Source organism: Mauremys reevesii, linkage group 1 (genome assembly GCF_016161935.1).
Source record: "Mauremys reevesii isolate NIE-2019 linkage group 1, ASM1616193v1, whole genome shotgun sequence".
Classification (NCBI taxonomy): domain Eukaryota; kingdom Metazoa; phylum Chordata; order Testudines; family Geoemydidae; genus Mauremys; species Mauremys reevesii.
In genome coordinates, this window is record NC_052623.1 from 162822214 (window position 1) to 162842552 (window position 20339).

Here is a 20339-nt window from a genome sequence, read left to right on the forward strand (position 1 = left end):
TAAAAGGAAAAGCTTTTAATTAAAGGAAGAAAAAGTAAAACTATCTCTGTAAAATCAGGATGGAAATGCTCACAGGGTATACAGCTTATAAAACTAAAGAGACTCCCTCCCCCCTAGCTTAAGTACAAGTTACAGCAACAGTGATAAAATATCCTTCCAGCAAATACACATTTGCAAATACAAAAACAAATAAAAGACTAATCCGCCTTTTTAATTAATACTCACTATATTGAATAGAAGAGACTATTTCAGGAAGCTTGGAGAGCCTGGATGTACGTCTGGCCCCTCTTAGATCCAAGAGAGAACAACCCCCAAAACAAAGAACACAAACAAAGACTTCCCTCCACCGAGATTTGAAAGTATCTTGTCCCTTCATTGGTCCTCTGGTCAGGTGTCAGCCAGGTTCACTGAGCTTGTTAACCCTTTACACGTAAAAGAGACATTAACCCTTAACTATCCGTTTATGACAACTGGTTACCACCAATCTTGCTTGTTTGCGCTGTCAGAGACCAGGTTTTTGTGTGGTTACTGCCTTACTATCTCCACCTTATTGGGCTGGCCTTATCTTCTGTGAGTTCTATGGGTCAGCTCCACAGTTGCCACCTTTCACATGGTAAATAAGCACCCCGACTTTCACAATAAGCCAAAAATCAAGCTAATCCCATTTCAAACAAGTCCAAAACAAGCCAATCCCTAAGGACCCCAACACTCTATGTGACTAGATCCAGCCGGTGTGCAGTCTGGGACTGTGGTGGGCCGCTGTGCACCCCTGACTCTCTCCCCTGCCCTTGCGCCTGCTTGCTGGAAGCTGATCAAAAAAAAAGAAGCAACAAGCTGCAACAAGCTACAAGCCAAACACACAACAAGCTACAAAACAAAAACTAGCCAACAAGCAACTCACAAGCCAATTAAGCCAAAAACAAGCCCAATTTCTGTGTTTTTTTCCACGGGTTTGGCATGTCTGGCCAGCTCTTTTAGCTTCCTGAGTTGATATCTAGGCCCAGACCTCTGGTTGGCTGAGCCAATGTCAAGACGCAAAGTTCTGTGAGCTCCATGACTCAGCTACAGCTTGCCGGGCTGATGTAAAGAGACAGCCCTCTGTGAGATTCCTGGCTGATCTTCTCCAGCTTGGTGGACTTATGTGAAAGACCAGAGTCCCATTCTGGCTCACCTCTTGCCTAGCTTGCTGGTATAATGCAAAGGCATAGGCCTTTGTGAAGTTATTGCCTGTGTCAGAGGAGCGTGGCCCTATCTACTCCTTACCAAGTTTGAGGCCACAGCTGGGGTGCTGTGCCTTCACATCCCTGCAGTTGTGATAGGTCAGTACATGGATTTGGGGGCGAGGGGGAGGAATGAAGCCCCCAACCCCTGTACAATGGCATATGAGAATCTAATTCTAAAGATGCGAATCAACACAATAATTTCATTATTTTAAAAGAAGGACATCCCTACCAACTAGCTCAGGAGTTAAAGAAGAGCATTCCTATCTATGCATTTAAAATTCTACAGGGTAGTGTATACACGGATATAATTTTGTTGTAACCATTCTACTTGGTGAGATGGAGTTTTCTCTGCACGTCAATATATTGGTTCTGATTTCCTTAGCTTATGGTATTAATAATTTTACATTTTCAAATACCACTTTCAAATCTCAAAGGCAACCTGTTCTGTTTGAAAGTATGAGATTGGGTTTTGTTTTATTTATTTTTTTTTTTTGCAGTAATTGGTTATTTTGAAGGAAACAGGTGCCTGGATGGTATAACTTCCCCACAGTAATCAACACCTAACCCTGAACAGCAAACCCCAGAACCTGCATCTCTAGTATGACTGCACACTCAGTGTGAAGAGAAATAAAGATTGTGACTAGTGATAAGGTTAAATCTACAGCTATTTATCTGACCAGCAGCAAGCAACTCCTTAATACTCCTAGAAACAAGAGGGAAAAGGAATTAACATCTTTCTGTTAAAACTGTAAATTATCGTTTGGTATAAAGATGACTTTATTAGTCAGCCAGAATCCTTTTTTCCCTCAGATTGACCTTTACTTTGGTAATGCAGTGTTTTTATCTCAAATGTGAAAAATTAGTTTTGATGTAGGGCAAAGATGGTGGTTCTTTTATGAGTTTAAAATGTTTTTTTCAGCATGAGGCCTTTGAAGTGTCTGATTAATATTTTTCCAGTTCTAAAAATGTTAGAGAGCAGCAATATTATTTCTGACACAAGATAAATGCAATAGCTGAAAATTATGTATAATCGGATAAAATATAATGACACAGAAAGGAACAGTCATAAAGATAAATTTACAAAATTCTATTTTAAACTAATATCTAGCCTGCTAAAGATGATTTTCTTCAACAATTAACATGGTGACAAATATTGTTTGTACTGAAACATTAATATTTTAAGTCATTTCTTTCTTCAGCAATAATTATATTAATACACCAATTATAGACTTTTTAAAAGGCTTAAAAATATGAGATTGTGCTAGCTTGGATCTTGGAGTGATTGTGGGTGTAAAGTTATATAATTAAAATACCAATACAGGGATTCTACTTCATGCAATGATGACCAGATAGAACATGCCACCTCAAGCTTCTAATCTCATCAGATCTTATTAGCTAAGGTTGTGCCTGATCAGTCCTCAAGTGGCTAGCACATAGGGGAAACTCAGGGTGCCACAGGAATAAATAATAATAGGAGATATACCAATCTCCTAGAACTGGAAGGGACCTTGAAAGGTCATTGAGTCTAGCCCCCTGCCTTCACTAGCAGGACCATGTACTGATTTTCACCCTAGATCCCTAAGTGGCCCCTTCAAGGGTTGAACTCACAACTGTGGGTTTAGCAGGCCAATGCTCAAACCACTGAGCTATCCCTCCCCCAGGAAGTGGTGTGGATGGTCATGTGACAGCATTCCCTCTTCCTTCTGAATCACTACTGAACCAATTCCTGACCAGCAGGTACTATGCTGTTGAAAGTGTTATACTTATGATGATATGAAAAACCAAGGTTCTCCTGACCACTTTGAATCAGCTCAAGGTCCTGTGAGACTCTTTGCAGGAATATGAGCATTAGCCCAATGTACTGGACAAGTTTAAACTAGGAATTTTCATGCTGCCTTATTAAATTCCCTGTATTATACTTTCTGCCGAAGCTGTTGTACAGTATTGCTGTGTATAAATGAACAGCTACACTGTTCCACCATAGAACTGGCTGCATTTCAGTAATGTGTGAAGTGAACCTCCCTCTCACTCTACTCTGGTGTATTGTAAACTGCATGAAAATTACAAGCTATCACTTTAAATGCAAGAGGTTTCATAATCCTTTATGCATGCTAAAGGGGTCTGTAGGGATGTATGCAGTCTGGGCCGAGCAACAGTCTGCCTGCAGAAAGCCAGCCTACAATGTTTCATTAGCAAAGAGTGAGGCTGAATGGAGATTAAGTTGAACAAGAGCACTGGTCTGTACATGTCACTGAGTGTCTTCCAGCCTAACTCCCAATGTTCTAGTTTTCCTGGCGTCCCATCAAGAAGTACCTCCAGGGAACATTGGTTCTCTGGCTTCAGTTCCATTGATCAAGATTCATGTTTCCTAATTTTACAAATATTTTTACATAAACACTAAAAACAAATTAGTGACACCCAGACCCCCAGTAGTGCCCATAGTGGACACTATGCCACTCACACTGGGCAAAGCTGGAGACTTTCCACACAAAATGTCAATGTCATATATTGGGCACAAAGTGGAATGATTTTATTTGTAATGCGGTTGTTTATGGTTGCTCCGGTCTACAGACTGGAGCGACCATAAACATCCACTGGAGCTGGCATGTTTCTGACTGCTTTGATCTTGTTGGGATCTGCTTTCAGGCCCTCCGCTGTGAGCAAGCATCCAATATATTCACCTTCGCTGTTCAAGTTGCATTATTTTCTAGGCTAAGTTTTATGCTCTTTTCCCCATATCACTGTAGAAAAGTTTATAGTCTTCTGTCATGGTCTTGTTCAGCTTCTGTATCATTGCTGCCTTTCCCTACAATGAGGATAACATGTGCAAGTTGAACAAGTGGAACCTCATGAACATTTGTGCTCTGCTCTGTCCATGTGCCTGAGTCCAGCCTAACTCCCTGTGTTCCTTCCTGATATCCGATCAATAGCAGTCCCTCCACGAAACATGGGCTTTCTGACTCCAGTTCCATTGATCATGGTACAGACAGTAAGGTGGGTTGAGTTGTTCCTCTGTCTTAGGGAGCAGTCTGCTTTATTTCTCTTAGTTTGGGGGTCTTGTGTGCTATTGTTGTGAATTCTAAGAAATAAAATAGGGTTATGTTGCAACATTCCAGCAAGAGTATTGTATGTTATCTAACTTCACTGTGTATCTATTGTGAAACGGAACATATTCTTTAACTGATTAATATATTATTTCTATAGTGGTAGTGTCTAGGAGCATTAGTCATGAACTGGGACCCCAATGCGTTAGATGCTATGCAAACACAGAATAAGTCTTTGCCCCAAAGAGCTTACAATTTTCTATGAAGTGCACTTATACTTTCAGAATGGAAAGTTTAAAAGTAAGACCTTAGTCCTTACTCAAAAGTAGAATATCGAGTCCTTTGGAAGATTGTGCCACCCTGGACATCTAACAAATTTAATTAAAATGACTTCAAACAAATTATTAATTGCAATGATCAATGGCACCCAAGGCCTTGATGAACAACACCACAAAAGAAGTATTCATCCTCAACTCTGATATAGCTTCCTTCATTTTATGACTTCCACATTTCTCCAAGAATGCCTCTTTTGCTTTGGCTTTCACAAGATAGTGTAGTGAATAAACTCAAAGAAATGGAAGTGAATATGAAGTACCATACAAAAGCAGCAGAAAAGGTGACATACACTGCAAAAGTAAGAAGAGACAAGAAAGATGACATGGGTTACAGGAAAAAACTTGTCAATCAGGAAAATGAGGACTCAGAAAAACTCCAGCATAGAGTCAAAGGGGGCGTCTTTAAATAACAAATTTCAGGAAAGAGAAGAGCAAAATGTTATGCTGCTCCATCTTCAAACTACCAAATTAGGACAGTTTCAGGAGACCATTGTACACCAGGATAATTCTATTAGTAGCTAATGAGAAGTTAAGTTATAAGGAAAAGTTAAATTAAGTAATTGTGATATATTAGAGCTTGTAATGGTCACAGTGGTATATTTTTCTCTGAGTAAAGGCTATCACTGTGTGTTGATTGTAATGTAATTAATTGTACAGTCCATCAGCGAATAGTGCAAGGCACAACACCTCTGGGATTTGTCATTTATAACAAAGTAATTGTTGCAGGGAGTTATTTCATAACCTCTACATTTTATGATATATCAAGGAATGGCTCCCAAATAAGATTATATAAGGGTATTTCTTTTATTGGGCAGATTAAGAATAAAAGTGAGGGGGGAAATATAAGTCATCACAAATTACCATTGCTGATTTTAAATCTAAACACTAAAAGTTTGATGTCAGTGACCTCAGGCACTGCAGCATGTTGCTGATGTCACAAAGTTGTCATGGCACAGCACCAGCCTAGAGGAGCCAGTGCTCCAGGAATTATTTTTCTGGAGAGAAACTAGCAGAAGAAGGTCTGGCCATTTCCCCCTGCAGCCCACCATGTCCTGCCAACTGAACCCAGGAAATATGGACTCGACTGGATTGGCAGCGATGTGATGATGATTACTAGTAAAATCAGTGTTATTGTATCCCAGGCTCCCATTTTGCCCAAAGAATGCCAAATCAGCACCAAGGTGATTTGGTCGCAGCCTGGGCAAAGACTGTGGAATAATACACATTGGTTGATTTGAAATGAACAAGGGGTACTCCGTGAATGAGCATATAAACTGACCCCTTTTAAGAAGTTTATTTAAATCGCCTACCGTAAAAATGGCATTCACTAAATGGAGGATACCGGTTACTAGTTCCTTTAACTCCCTTGGAAACTGGTACCCCATAGAGTCTTCTTCCCTAGAGCAAAACAACTTCTGCCTGTATCTTGGGAAAGTTCTAGATAATTTCCTGTGTTTTTCTTTTGTCTTGCCCATTATTTAAACAGATGAATCCGCTTTATCTTGGCCCCTTTCTCAATGTAGTACTAAAAGAAGATGAGAAGGAAGCACATAGCTAGAGAGTATCGTAAGTGGATTCCATGGAAGTTAAGGACAAAATTACCTGCAGAGGAAATGTTTATTCTTTTTAATCTGAATATCCTTCACGTTAAAAATTATCATTTAATACTCACAAAAGGTTCTATATTTACTGCATTAAAATCTCAAACCCTTTACCTGCCCCAGAAAGGGACAGATTTAAAAGAGACAAAGGTAGTTCATGCTTCCTCACGTTATCCCAACCATGTGCTTCAAACCTAATGCTTGTGGTGAAAGGATAGCTCAGCATATTGACAGTAAGGGGGTCGATTAGGGGGGTGACTTTTTACCAAGTTCTTTCACACTAACTGATTGGTCAGCATGTTTTGCTGCCTTTTTTGCAGTTGAGCAGTCAAATACATCAGCGCCTTTTATTCTCCTTTCAATTTAGATCAAGGATATGAAATGTTAAACCTGCTGATAGGACATAGGTTGAGTATTTCCTTAACCAAAATTATGCTGACAATTTTGAAGTTAACCTGGCAATGTTTCTCATGCTTCTGTAATAGGGGATTAAAGTTAATGGCACAGTGATTAAGAGAAAATACTTCATGTAAACAAGGACCCAAGTGACACTTGTTGTGGAAACAATCATGGAATTGACTGCCTGTGGTGAACACAAAATCTGCTGTACTATTATGCTAACATTAGGCCAAATTATGGCTTCTCTTATGCTCATGTGCTGTAGGGTGGAGAGGACTCTGGGGGAATTTTCTTATGTCTAGCACACATATGGGAAAGGCAGCCATGACTGGCTGCAGGTCTGAAGACAGCAAGACAGAGGGGACTGAGTGGGTGTGTCTAGTGGGACCACAGCACAGCCTATTTGCTCACTAGAATGGACCTGCTGGGCAGGGGGATGCTGGCTAGCCCTTTCTACATAGGCGCCAACTCCATGGGTGCTCTGGAGCTGGAGCACCCGTGGAAAAAAGATAGTGGGTGCTCAGCAGCCCCACCGATCAGCTCCTCCCCCTCCCTCCAGTGCCTCCTGCTTGCCGGTGATCAGCTGTTCAGCAGTGTGCAGGAGGCACTGGGGGAGAGGAGGAGGAGCGGGCGCAAGAAGAAGTGGGGGGAAGGGAGGAGTGGGGGCGGGAAGAGGGGGGGTGGGAGCTTGGAGGAAGGGGTGGGGGGGCGGGACCTGGGCAGAGTGGCGGTTGAGCACCCCCCGAGAACTCAAAGTTGGCGCCTCTGCCTTTTTAAAGGTACAGCAAAGGCTGCTTCTCACCATGGGCCTGATTCAATGCCTATTGAATCAAGAGCCTCATGTGGCCTTTAGATAAGTCCCCATATTGCCCATGTGCCTCCAAGCACTGCTGTCCAAGTAGGGAATCTTCTGCCCCTCCCTACTGGGACTCAGCCATCCTCCCTGCCGTGCATGGGTACCCACTGAGTTATGCATGGAACATTGCTTGATATTCGCTATACAAGTTTCACATGAAAATGGTATAAATATTTATCTTAGCTTTTAAAAGCCCAGAATAGGCAAATCATTGATTCAGTGTTAACTGTTGGTAAACTTACACAAATGTTACATGACACATTTTTGACACTCGAAATTCACTCAAAAGAAAGGATTATTAGTGGCCACGAGAAAGAATGTGAAAAGTGTTACTCCTCCACATAAAACACAAACATTAGGAGTTCTTAAGAAGATTAAAATGTATTTCTGCCCAGTCTGAGCTCTAATACATGCATTTCCAACTGGGATCTTGAGGAACCTGCTTTACAAAGAATCCACCTGGGCAAAAGTTAAATTTCCCCCATAGAAGTAGCAGAGAACACCTATTGGCACACTGGAAAATTTATTGTGTAAGTGCAGGGGAAAAACAATGACAATTAATAGATTCTCTAAAAGACTAGAACATGAATCAAAAAGGGCACGGTGTCCTTCTCAGACGTTTGTTCATTACTTATAGAGAGTTACTACATTGCTGGCAGACGCCTGGAATCCTAACAAGTCAATACTAGAGCTCTGTGGGATTTCTCTCTCTGGCCTTTTGTGTCTGTATTGAGTGAGGGTTGATGGTATAGGGTAATGCAATTTTCCGAGCCTTTTTTTTAAGCAAGAGAGACTAATGAGCAAGGTCAGGCACCAAAGGCACTAGACAGAGCTTTCTTCAATCATTTCTTTTTTCCATCTAATGAAAAATAGAATTTCAACTTTTCTTTTACATAGGGGGCATTGAACCAACATCTTATTTTGAACTTGAGGTTTTTGAGAAGAAAGTATGGTGCCCCAGGGACTTAGGGAAGGATTGTGATTGTTCAAAATACAATGCCTTCCTGTGTTCCCCTTTGGCTGGAGAGATTCCAAACTGCCCCAGTGGAGGGTCTACCTTCAAGACACAATCTACCCTTACACTATATACAGGCAAATAAACTGTAGTACCAGAACTTTAAGAGTGATACCATGATCACCTGCTTTATGGAGTATGTCCCCGATTAGCTTTTAGCTGCAACCCCTTACGCCTTGCCCAGGCACCAGAAAGGAGAATATGCAGTGATGTCACAAAGGCGGAAGGACTTTGTTAAACTTTGCTGAAAGTTTAGCAAATGCCCACTGAGCATGACCAGAAGTGGCCTTATGGCTTTTATTAGTTTATAATGGAAAAATGTATTCCATATCTCAAAAAAGGAGGATGGATTTTGCTTGAACCTCAAAAAAATAACCTTCAGGCAGAGAAATGCTATGAAGTACTAGAATGGTAATGCCCAGAAAGGTATTTCTTAGAAAAAAAATGTCCACTATTTTAGATTCTTGTGGATTCACAATATTTCTGTGCTATTCAAAAGGTGAAAAAAATGGTCTATTTTTCAATTAAAACCTTTGCAATTAGGAAAATGGAAACGTTTCCAGTGTGAAGGGGATAGGAAAACAAAGAAGATTGTGGTGGTTGTGAGTTTTTGTCTATTTGTTTTCACTTAGTTTTGACTTGGTGCCTTTTTTTTCAAAACTGCAATTTAAAATCTATTTTATTAGGGAAGAGTGGGCATTGATTTAACAAACAACTTGCAATCACAATTAGAAATATATTAAACTCAGTAGGAGCCTAATTGAATCCAAGAAATAAAGGCTTTTCCCTCAACTAAGTGGTGTTTGTGTGAGTGTATGGTGAGTAAATACATCAAAACAAAAGTTAAGACTATTAAGGTGGCAAAGTTAAGTACTCATAAGTTAAAAAATACCAGAATTAAGGATGCCTGGGCAACCTTAATTCAGCTCTGTTGTGCATGTGCGTTACGGTTATCTTTAATCATGTGATCATAAACTATTCTTCCCAGAACCTCTGTCTCCTACAGTGGACAGGATGCATGATGCTCAGTTAATGAACAAGTGTTTAATATTTTGTTTTAGCTTCATTGTTCAATGTGTGTCTCCAGGCCTTATTTACTGCACAGAATTCAAACCCTGCTCTGAAGACAGAAGTATTAATTTCGTCCTGGGCTTTTCTGTGGCACTCATCATATAGTCTGTTTAATTAATGAGTGTTTAATTAATCTTCGCAAAAGTTGGGTAAGGTGAGGGGATGGTGTTATCCCCATTTTACAGATAGGGAGCTAAGGCACAGTCAAAGGTGCTGCTAATTTTGGATGCCCAGTCTGAGACTCTTAGGGCGTAATTTTTTTTTAGTGTTCTTAGCATTACATATGTGCAAAGCACAGCTCCTATTAACTTCAGTTGCAGTTGTGAGTACTAAGAACTTCTTCAAGCCAGACCCCAGGATTTCTAGTCAGGCCCTCAGAAAATGAGGAACAGACACTTAGTGACTACCTGGTATCACACAGGAACTCTGTGGCAGAGTAAGAGAGTAAATTCCAGATCTCCAGGGCAACAGTGAACTGTCTTAGCAATGAGACCCTCTTTCTCTTCATGCAGTGCCCTACCTCATTCACTAAAAATCTTCCAACTTATATAATAAATAAGGCAGCCACCCCCATTGTATGACCCTGATTCATCCCCTGAGATGAATGAGGCAGGGGAACTGTGGAAAAATAGTATGTGATCATTTAATTAAAGACTGTATCATGATGCATATATATAAGGGGGCTGAATTAGGGTTGCATGGGCAACCTTAATTCTGGCTTTTCCTAACTTTTTACATGGCAACCTTAATGTTCTTTTAATAAAATTTGTGTGTGTGTGCACACGTGTGCTATTTCCTAGGTTTTTTTTAAATCAAACAGAAATTCTATCAGGTGGAACCATTTTGACATCCATCCAGATCGTAAGCAAAGTTGGAACATTTGGATCCACCACCCTGAACTCTGTCATTTGAGCTCACAGAGTGACTGAAAGCAATAGTAGGTTGTCATCCTCTACCTGGATCACCACCGGAGGAGGATAAAGCCACACTGAATAAAGGAGCGTGAAAGAGAGAAAACTTTCTTGGCTTCTGCTAGAGCTGCCTCCCAGCTGCTAAGCACTTTGTTAATGGTCTTAGACACTACTGATCCCTATCTGAGAACTTGGCTGGGATTGTTAAACAGTGGACACTGCAGACTGGTGGCAGCTCCAAGGTGATGGCCAGTGCACAGTGGCATAGTTTCAAAATGATAGGTGGCTCAGAGCAGTGGCAGTGATGTGGAGCAGTGGCAGAACTAGACAACTTAGGTTGAAGCCACAGAGAGAGCGGCAGCCCACTCAAAGGAACTCTGAAATCACCCCAACTGGATTAGGTAGTAGAGCCCTGGAAGCAGTCCAGGTACACACTGAATTGGTCTTGCCAACTGAAACTCACTACCTGATGTAGCCCACGAAAGCTTATGCCCACATAAATGTGTTAGTCCCTAAGGTGCCACAAATACTCCTGTTCTTTTTGCAGATACAGACTAACAGGGCTACTACTTTGATACCTGGTGCCGTGAGCCCCTTCTTGGCCTCTGCCACTGGAATGCTCTTAGGGTCACACTGAGGCCAGAAACACCTGTTTCCATCTTCTGCGGGGCAGGAGACTGACCTTTCCTCTCTGAGGCAGACCTTGCTATGGCCCTCCGTGCTTTTGTTACTAGTCGACTAATTGCAAAGGTCTCCCAGAAATTTCACCTTGCGAAAAATACCTGCCTGCTTTCTAAGCAAAGTAGCCTGGTGAATGTATATGACTCCAGTGCTGTGCAGTAGCTACTAGTAAGTAGTCTTCTGGCTGATATGCAATGTCCTGGCTACCTCAAAACCTAGAAAGACCTGGACTCCACCTTGCTCAGAGATCATCTCCCCATTTCTGACCTGCCACATATCCTGTGCTTGTATGGGAGGTTTCAGCTAATGACTCAAAAAAAAAAGAAAAAAAAAGCTGAAGGAAACTGGAGGCAGAAGCCCTGACCTTCCAGGATGTTCCAGCTGAGGTAGCCCTAAAGCGGGCTTCCCCAGTCACATGTGATTCCTCCTGCAGCTCCTACTCCACACTCTCTGCCTGTCACAGGCACCAGGGGAAGTTCAAGGAAAACAGGTGTGGCCAGGACATTGGGATCTGGCCATCCTTGGCTGCTATAGTGGAACCTTGGGGACATAAGCAACCAGTGTAAGTTAACTTATTTTTCTGACTGTTCAGATTTGTACTGGGAGTCCATCCAATAGAAATTAGCCAGGATCAAAAGATAGCAGAGGTAGCTTAACGCCACCTTGTATTTGTCACTGTCAGAGATTCCCCAAGTTCCACCTGATCACCTTCACAAAGCATTATAAGCCACACCTCTTTCTCTGGGCTTATTGATAAGTACTAGTTCCATTTCCTCTGTTGTTTGGTCTAGTGGCAGTGTCTTCCAATTCAAAATTTTGTTGCTGAGCTGGGTCAAGGAGTGGTAGCTTCTCATGTTATACATAGAAGAATGGTTTTTGCTTTTAACCAAGCCACACACAGTGTATGCAGATACTACGGTGCCATGTAAATATTTATAACAACTAAATGAAACACTGATATGTGTAAATTACAGCGCAGTATGAAAAAACTTGCAAGTAAAATATCAGCGTACAGTTACTCTTATAAAAATGAAATTATTTTGTGCCTAGCAAGATAAGATTATAATGAATTAATATGGTTTGAATATACAGTGAATCACAGCTTCTTTGTAGAAAATATTTCCCAAGTACAGTAATTCCTCACTTAAAGTCATTGGGCTTAATGTTGTTTCGTTGTTATGTTGCTGATCAATGAGGGAACATACTCATTTAAAGTTGTGTAATGCTCCACTCTTACGTTGTTTGGCTGCCTGCTTTCTCCACAGCTGGCAGCCTCCCTATGCCCCCCCCCAAGCATCTCCCACCTGCCGGCAGACCCCCACAGATCAGCACCTTTCCCCTCCTCTCCCCGCCTCCTGCCTGGCTTGCGCGTTTTGGAGAAAGGAGGGAGGGGGGAGGAGTGAGGACTGGGTGCGCAGGCTCACCCTCCCTCCCCTGCCTCCCAAACGCCGCAAGCCAGCTGATTGCCCTGGGCAGGGGGAAGGCGCGAGGACTCGGCGAGCCTCCCCCACTCCCTCCCGCCAGAGGCAATCAGCTGGCTTGCGGCGTTTTGGAGGTAGGAGGGAGGGGGGAGGAGCGAGGACTCAGCGCGCAGGCTCCCCCTCCGTCCCCTGCCTCCTGAATGCGGCAATCAGCTGGCTTGCGACATTTAGAAAGGAGGGAAGGGAGCAAGGACGCAGCATGGGAAGTAAAGGGGGAGGAGGACGGGGAGGGGGAAGAGGCGGGTCAAGGGTGGGGGCTTGGGGGAAGGGATGGAGTGGGTGGGCTGAGGGTCAAGCCCTCTGCCCCTGGTGCTTGCAGAGTATGGGAAGCTGCCCTGGAACCTAACCCCCCGCCTCCCATTTACATTAATTCTTATACGGAAATTGGATTCACTTAACATCGTTTCACTTAAAGTTGCATTTTTTAGGAACATAACTACAACATTAAGTGAGGAATTACTGTACAGGAGCAATGATGATCTTTTACTCAGAGAAATCCCATCAAGAACTATTGTAACAAAGCAAAGCTAGCCTGAGCTTCACACTACAAAAGACAAAGGTCATGATGCTTAGGAAGTTAACGCACCATTAATGTACAGTATAACTGAAGATGTGCAGGTGAAAGAGTCTCTGACTTAGATTTTGTGTGAGAGAGAGAGAGATGCTCTTGTTCCAATACATTCTCAGATATGAGGGTTAGGGGGAGATTTGTGAAAGTAGAAACTATTTGGAAGAAATTGTCCATTTGTGATTATAAAGGCTAACACTCTACCATTAACTGGATAGCAATTTGAGATCTTTAATTTAGATTAGAACCTTAATTGCTTTGGGACTGACTAGAATAGATAAGGAATAAATTCCAAAATCATGTATAAACACATTGTGTCCCTGGATATGAGCCCAGCTTTTAATATGCTTGAAATTCAAACAGGGCTATTTATTTATATTGCCCTATACTTACTGTGTTACTAATAAAGGGTTTTCTCAATTGTCTACTGGGAAGTATCAGTTGTTTCACTAATAACTAATCAAGAATTAATAGTTTCCATATGCAGAGCGGATCAGTAATCTATGGGACCATATGGATTATTAAGACAAATATAATGCTGATGGAATTCAAAGTGCAGAAACAGAACTCAAGTATCTAATTTATTATTAATTATTACTATTAAATAATATTAGTATCATTGCACACAATTGCTGGAAGTTCTGATCTGCCAGTTCCACACTTTAGTATGCCAGCTATCTCCTCACACAAGCAGCTCTGTTCCCTCTCTCATGGTGCTGCTTACACCTGCAGTGTCCTCCCTGACTCTGTAGGTAGTCAAGTTTCCTCCTCTTTTTAAAATTGTACTTCAAAACCATGTTGTTTCCACAGTCCTTCCTACTCCAACCCCATTGCTCTAAACTCTGACGCAAGTGAAATAAAATTGGAAATAATGTACAAAAGCTAATAGACTCAGAACCTTTTCGTATTGCATCGTGTTGAGCACCAGCCCCAGTCCTGCAAACGTTTACACACAAGTGGACCCATGAGTTCAGTGGAATTACTCACATGTGGAAAGTTATTCGTGTGCATTGTGTGTGTGCAGGATCAGGGCCAGAAATAGTAAGCTTACTTTGTTAAATTAACAACAACAATAATAATAGCACTGGGGTGGTGATGGTGAGTAATTTAGTGCTTATGAAAATGAAGAAATAAATATATTGGACAGAGACCATCATAGTATAGGAACAAATTTTTCCTGTACAAACTTCCCACTGCATGTGAAAGGCAGTATTATGGGTAGGCCACTGTGCAAGGTGTCACATCCATTAAGGAAAGCCACTCTTCTCACTGCCATGCTGATGCCACCTTCTAACTACCTTCTCTGTCCCACTTCAGTCCTTCAGCTGCAGCAATACATGGGGCTCAAGCTCACTCTGGCCAGCCCTCCCTTCGGCTGGCTCTCTAAGCCTGTGAATCCGCCAACCACTGGCAGCAATCCCTTGGCATGATGTCTTCCAGCTTGTGCTTGCCCATTCTCCTTCAACCACACACACATACTCCCAGCATCTTCCAGCCTACTCCTTCTGGCAGCCTTCTGTTCTCCTACATTACAGCTTAAGTCACAACCCTTTAGTTCGCCTTTTTCTACTTTTGTATACAAGGATTCACATGCATTATAATGGACTCAGTCATGGTTTTGCCATGAGCACCGAGCAAAGGACAATCCATGGTTGCCCTGCCCCTGGACAGCTAGTGACTCTGAGTAGCTGTGCTAGTCAGCGTGGTGAGGGGGGTGATGCAGCCAAGTGACTCTGAGTAGCTGTGCTAGTCAGCGTGGTGAGGGGGGTGATGCAGCCAAGGCTCTGCCCACTTGCACCAGGGCAAGGGCTGTAGCAGCCTCACTAAGGCTTCTCTGTTTCCCATGCAGTGCAATTCGGGATTAACATAAAGGGGTGCTAAACACACGCTGAGCTGCCCTCTGAACTTATGTCAGCAGCTGGAAAAATGCAGTTTTCCACTTAGCTGAGTGCAACTATTGGCTTTGGGACTCACATGCAAACTTAGTATCTTTTGTGCTGGTTACTCCAGTACCTCCTCTAAAGCAAGATGGTAAACATTGGGAAGGATTTGGGGGTACATCTGGAACTAAACATGATCACTCAATGACTGAGAGGGGGAGAGAGAAGGTAAAAAAAACCACAGGTAAGTAGCTGGAGGGTCACTGAGTCAAGAGAATAATAGAAGACGGGACCCAACCTGGGATGGATTGGAACACTAAATCTCTTCTCTGTCCAGGACACCAGTTCAACTGGGAATAGCCTTGATTTCAATCCTAACCTGTAGCACTTATGCCATTTGAAATGCTGGCACTCCCTTGAGCAGGGACTTCCAATTATTCCAAATTACATAATGATTGTAGAGCATCAGGCTAAATGCATTATGCCAGCAATACGCAATATATTAGAATCATAAAAACCTTTGGAAGATGATTAATAGATTATCAAATTATTAGCAGAAGAACTATATAAATGGGGAGGCATTTTTCATTTCCAAAAACAAGTCTTCTATGGGGAAAGAGTAGTTCTATGAATTAGTTCATGTAGTCAAAATAAAAGTGATGTTGCTGCTTTAGAATGTACTGGTAACTAGTGTTGTGTACTGATTTCTTTCCTTCCTCATTTTTCACTTCCACTAAATTAGAAAGTAAATTGCTGGGCTGCTCCACTTTTATTAGGCTTTTTAAATGTATGCCGTTAGAGGTTTTGAACCCTAAGAATGACATCATGTGCTAGTGTAAATCAGCTTAGTTCCATTGACTTCAATAGAACTAGGTTGATTTACACCAGCTATGAATCTGCCCCTGATTCTGCATATAAACTCCCATAGAGTCCCTAAAGATACTGGGCCAAATTCATCTCTGATGGAATGCCATTGACTTCACTGGGTTTCTACTATGGATGAAGTTGGTTCATACTCCCATGTCAGCAGCAAGACAGAATCCCAACAGTGTGTGTGGTAGGAAGGTTTTTAAATGTTACCTCTGTCATTTGAAAGGAGCAAGTCAGTAGGTGTCAGGTATGTGCCAATCACAGGAAGCGGTCTCATTGCTTCTGGTATGTGGTGAAGCAGCACACTGATAATTATAAGTTGACTTCAAAAAGAAATATGGTACTTGTCAAGGGCATGATTTCAGTTACGCCCTTACTCACTAACATTTGACAGGCACTTAAACACATTTCTGAGTGAGCTAAGCAGCAAAAAATTGGGACATGTCCAAAGTTTCCTTTATTTCAATGTATAACTACTATAAAAAAAATGCCCATTCTGGGCTCTAAGGCCCAGATTTTTAATATTTCAATGCCCAACTGATTTAGCAGCCTAAGTCTCATTTTCAACATGATTTAGGCACTTACATGTCTAAGTCTCACTGAAAGGCAATGGGACTTAGGTTCTTAAGTCAGTTAGGCACTGCAATGGTGTGACTAGCAATGCCTAAATACCTTTACAATCTGGGCCTAAGTGACTGAAATAATTAAAAGTACAAATGAACTAAGACAGCCTCTTACCCAGAACAGATTCAGTCACCATGAATTAGTGTGGAAAGCTGAGGCAAAGAGCAGAATGCAAAACCAGAGTGTGACAGAGGAGAGATTGAGAGAGAGGCACTTTCTGCTCTAATTTCTGAAATACAAGGGTGTGTGAGAAAAGACAGTACTTGAGAAGCAGTGCGGTCTAATGGCTAAGGCACTCAACTGGAAGTCGGGTGACCTGGATTCTATTCTTGGCTCTATGCTGACCTGCTGTGTGCAGGGGCGGCTCTAGGAATTTGGCAGCCCCAAGCACGGCGGCACACCGCGGGGGGGCGCGCTGGCGGTCGCCGGTCCCGCGGCTCTGGGGGACCTCCTGCAGACGTGCCTGTGGAGGGTCCACCGGAGACGCGGGACCAGTGGACCTCCCTCAGGCATGACTGCGGAAGATCCGCCGGAGCCGCCTGCCGCCCTCCCGGCAAAATGTCGCCCCAAGCGCGCGCTTGGCATGCTGGGGTCTGGAGCCGGCCCTGGCTGTGTGACTTTGGGCAAGTGACTTGACCTCTGTTTCTCCACCTATCCTTTGCCTGTCTTCTCTATTTGGGGGAAGGGGTGGCAGGGACTCTTTTACTCTGTGTAGGTACACCATCTAGCACAATGGGGCTCAGTTGCACTAGACACTTCCATAGTACATTCATAAGTAATAATAATTAATGAAGCTATCTTCTATTTTTCTATAGGCTGCCTCCCACCTGTGTGCTGTAGAGCCACTGCAGTTCTGATTTTCTCACTCCGTAACAATGGTGCAGGGACCTGAGCCAGGATTTCCCATGAAAAGTGCTCCTTATGACCCTCATTTTCAGAAACGGGCTTGAACTTTTGCGTGTGCCTGACTTGCAAGCATGCAATGGCCAGTAAGCATTTACAGATTCACATTCACATAGGTATGTATGCATTCAAATCTCCAACTTGCACGCATGCCTTTGGTAGTGAGCTCCCAAAAGTGTGGCTAATTTTTTTGAAAATGTGGACTTATCTTCTCCTCTGTGCCCCATTTTAGATCTCTTCCAAATACAACCATACACACAAGCATAAGGAAACAAACACAAAAATCTGTATAAACTAATCAAGCTATTGCTCCTGCAGTCTGGAAAAAAGAGAGACAGTTATTGTTATCTCTATTTTTAAACACTTGGAAGGCACTCAGACACTATGATGTTGAGGGCCATATAAGTACCTACACAGATTTGCTGCAGGAGCATCAGACGTGAGGATTTTTTTCTGTCCCATATGTTCCAGCTAGCTGGCTTTCTGCTGAGGGGGCCTTTAAAGGAAGAATGGTAGAAATTTCTTTTAAAAGGTTTAAAATTTCAGGTAGAGTTTGGGGAGTTAAAGTAGTTCTTGTGTGTTTTTTATTCCCTTGGGGACTTCTGAGTTTGGTGTGCTTGTCTGGGAACATTTCATCAAATGAAAAAGGAATCTTTCTGTTCCAATGTGTTGGGTTTGGGTTTTTTTTTTAAACAGTGTCATTAAAAGTCACATCAGATAAACACACACACACTTTATATACAATGCTGTATTCTTTGTATTAGGGGGTGTATTTATTTGGTGGAGTCACTGCAATCCATGATAAATGATACAAGAACTGATAACTTCCTGTGCAGAGAGAGAACACTGACCAGACTATACAGTCACTGCTGTGCTGATTTACTTGATGCAACTTTTAATAAGGTACTGGTTAAGAAAACATGTGGAATTGAGAGTTCTCTTTATTATTTGATGAAATATTCAGCTGCAATGTAGCAATAAAAAGCAAAATGATACTAAACATGTCAAAGAAGAAAGAAACAAGAGCAGTATCTTCTCTCCCAGATGCTATATCAATTTTTTAAATCATAGATTTTTTCATATTTTTTCTTAATATTCCCTCAGACAGTCCTCTCCAAAAAAACCACATCATCATTTTGTGTATGTGTGTGTAATTTCAGAAGGTGTGGATTGTATTTAATGCACACAGCAAAAGTTGTGTTAACACTAAATAAACCATATATAAGCAATTGTTTTTGGTTTGAAAGTTTTGGAGAAGATTCTTGACTGCTGATTTTTCTCTCTAGGTAACTAAGCACGCAGTGCTCTTCTGATCAGAAACTGTACCTAGCCTTGCACCTCAGAAGTGGAAACTCACCTAGGAGAGGAAATGTAATTCATTTGTAACTCCGTCACACATGGAAGATGTGAGAACAGCCTAAGAGTGCTAATATAAAGGACAAGATTGGCTATATCTAAGATATGCTGGCTGAGGTGAGGAGATAGGAAGGAGGAAGACAGTGCGAGATACTGAACATCTAGTTGGGGGATCAGATCTGATGACTAAAGGAGTAACAGTCATGGGGAGGACATAAATCTATAAAGACCTGTTTGGTTTAGCACCTGGTTACCTGCATGACTGGCTCTCCTCCTAAATGCTGTCTCAGCAGATAAGTCACCTGGAGTGTTGTTTCTATGGTCCCTAGATATGAATGGCTGGTGGCTCAGTATAGGGCCCTCAACTTTGGAATTTGCTTCCCACATTGGTCTGAAAGAGACTGAGTTTGTTGACCATTAGAGCATGGTGCAGGGCCCACCTGTACTCTCAGCGTGCGACTGTTAGGAATTATATACGTAATGTATGGTTAAGTTAACTATGGCAGGGATTTAGATACTTTTTTATGCACACTTAGTTAAGGTGTTGTATAATTGTAATTGATGTCCATGTGCCTATGGATGTTCTTGAGAGGGTATTTTTGCAACTTTAAGAGGTGAGGCTTGGACACGAGGCCAAATTCTGTGCTGACTGACACGTCATGTGTCCCGATTGACATCAGCTGGGCTTTAAAGGGTATAAGGTGGTGCAGAGTTTGACTGCTGGAATCTGTGGATCAGAAGTGGAAAGGAGGAGGAAGATATGTGTTACTGATTTGGACATCACATTCTGGAAAACATCACTTCTAAGGAGAGGACACTAGTAAAATACAATGATGAAAACAGTTGAGGACATGTGTACTGCATGGTCACTTCCCCCTGCCACTCTACCTAAAACCCAGGAAGCTCAATATTAATTAGTTTCAGACACTGCCACCTTACCTAACTTGTAACTGGTGCCATGGGGTAAAATGCCAGAGATAGCCTCAGTCTGGAAAGAATGTTTTACATTGATTCAGCAAATGCCTGCCAGACCATTTTTCACATGAGCAGCATGAGAGAGAAGGTCAAAATAAACAATGCTGTAGTATATAATGCAGTGTGATAGCTCAGTCACAAACCTCCCTTGTGACAAAAGGACATGACATCTATAGCTAAGCAAATACTACAAAACATATTCCATGAATATTCAATTTGAATATGTAAGCAAATTAGCTTCAGAGGTGTTCCCTTCCCTTTTGAGTTCATTTTCCACAAATAACAAGGTTACTTGCAGGACTGCACCCAGAAATAATAAATGTTGAGTGTGTATTGGAAAATGTTAGTGGGAAGTGAATTCTGAGTTCCTAAACACAAGTATTTACCCCATTAATAACTACGGGCCCCAGCCAAGGATTCTGGTGCCATTGTGCTCTGAATTGCACACAAGTGAATGCAAACATGATTGATTAGTCTTCTCGACACAGCAATTCTGTAGTTGTCCCTAGTTCTCAAGCTCTCCCTAAGTCCTTGTTTGAACAAAGC

The 20339-nt window shown here is 42.1% G+C and overlaps 1 protein-coding gene and 1 long non-coding RNA gene across 2 annotated transcripts in view; both read right to left on the reverse strand.

The window, feature by feature from the left end:
- PCP4 (Purkinje cell protein 4) overlaps positions 1 to 20339 on the reverse strand; it is a 75872-nt gene that overhangs the window by 13254 nt on the left and 42279 nt on the right. The window lies entirely within an intron of this gene.
- On the reverse strand, positions 3741 to 19879 carry LOC120378785. The gene is made up of 4 exons (XR_005587518.1): positions 19758 to 19879; positions 19073 to 19545; positions 17876 to 17958; positions 3741 to 4302 (listed from the first exon to the last, which is right to left on the reverse strand). It is a non-coding gene; the product is annotated as an uncharacterized LOC120378785 (long non-coding RNA).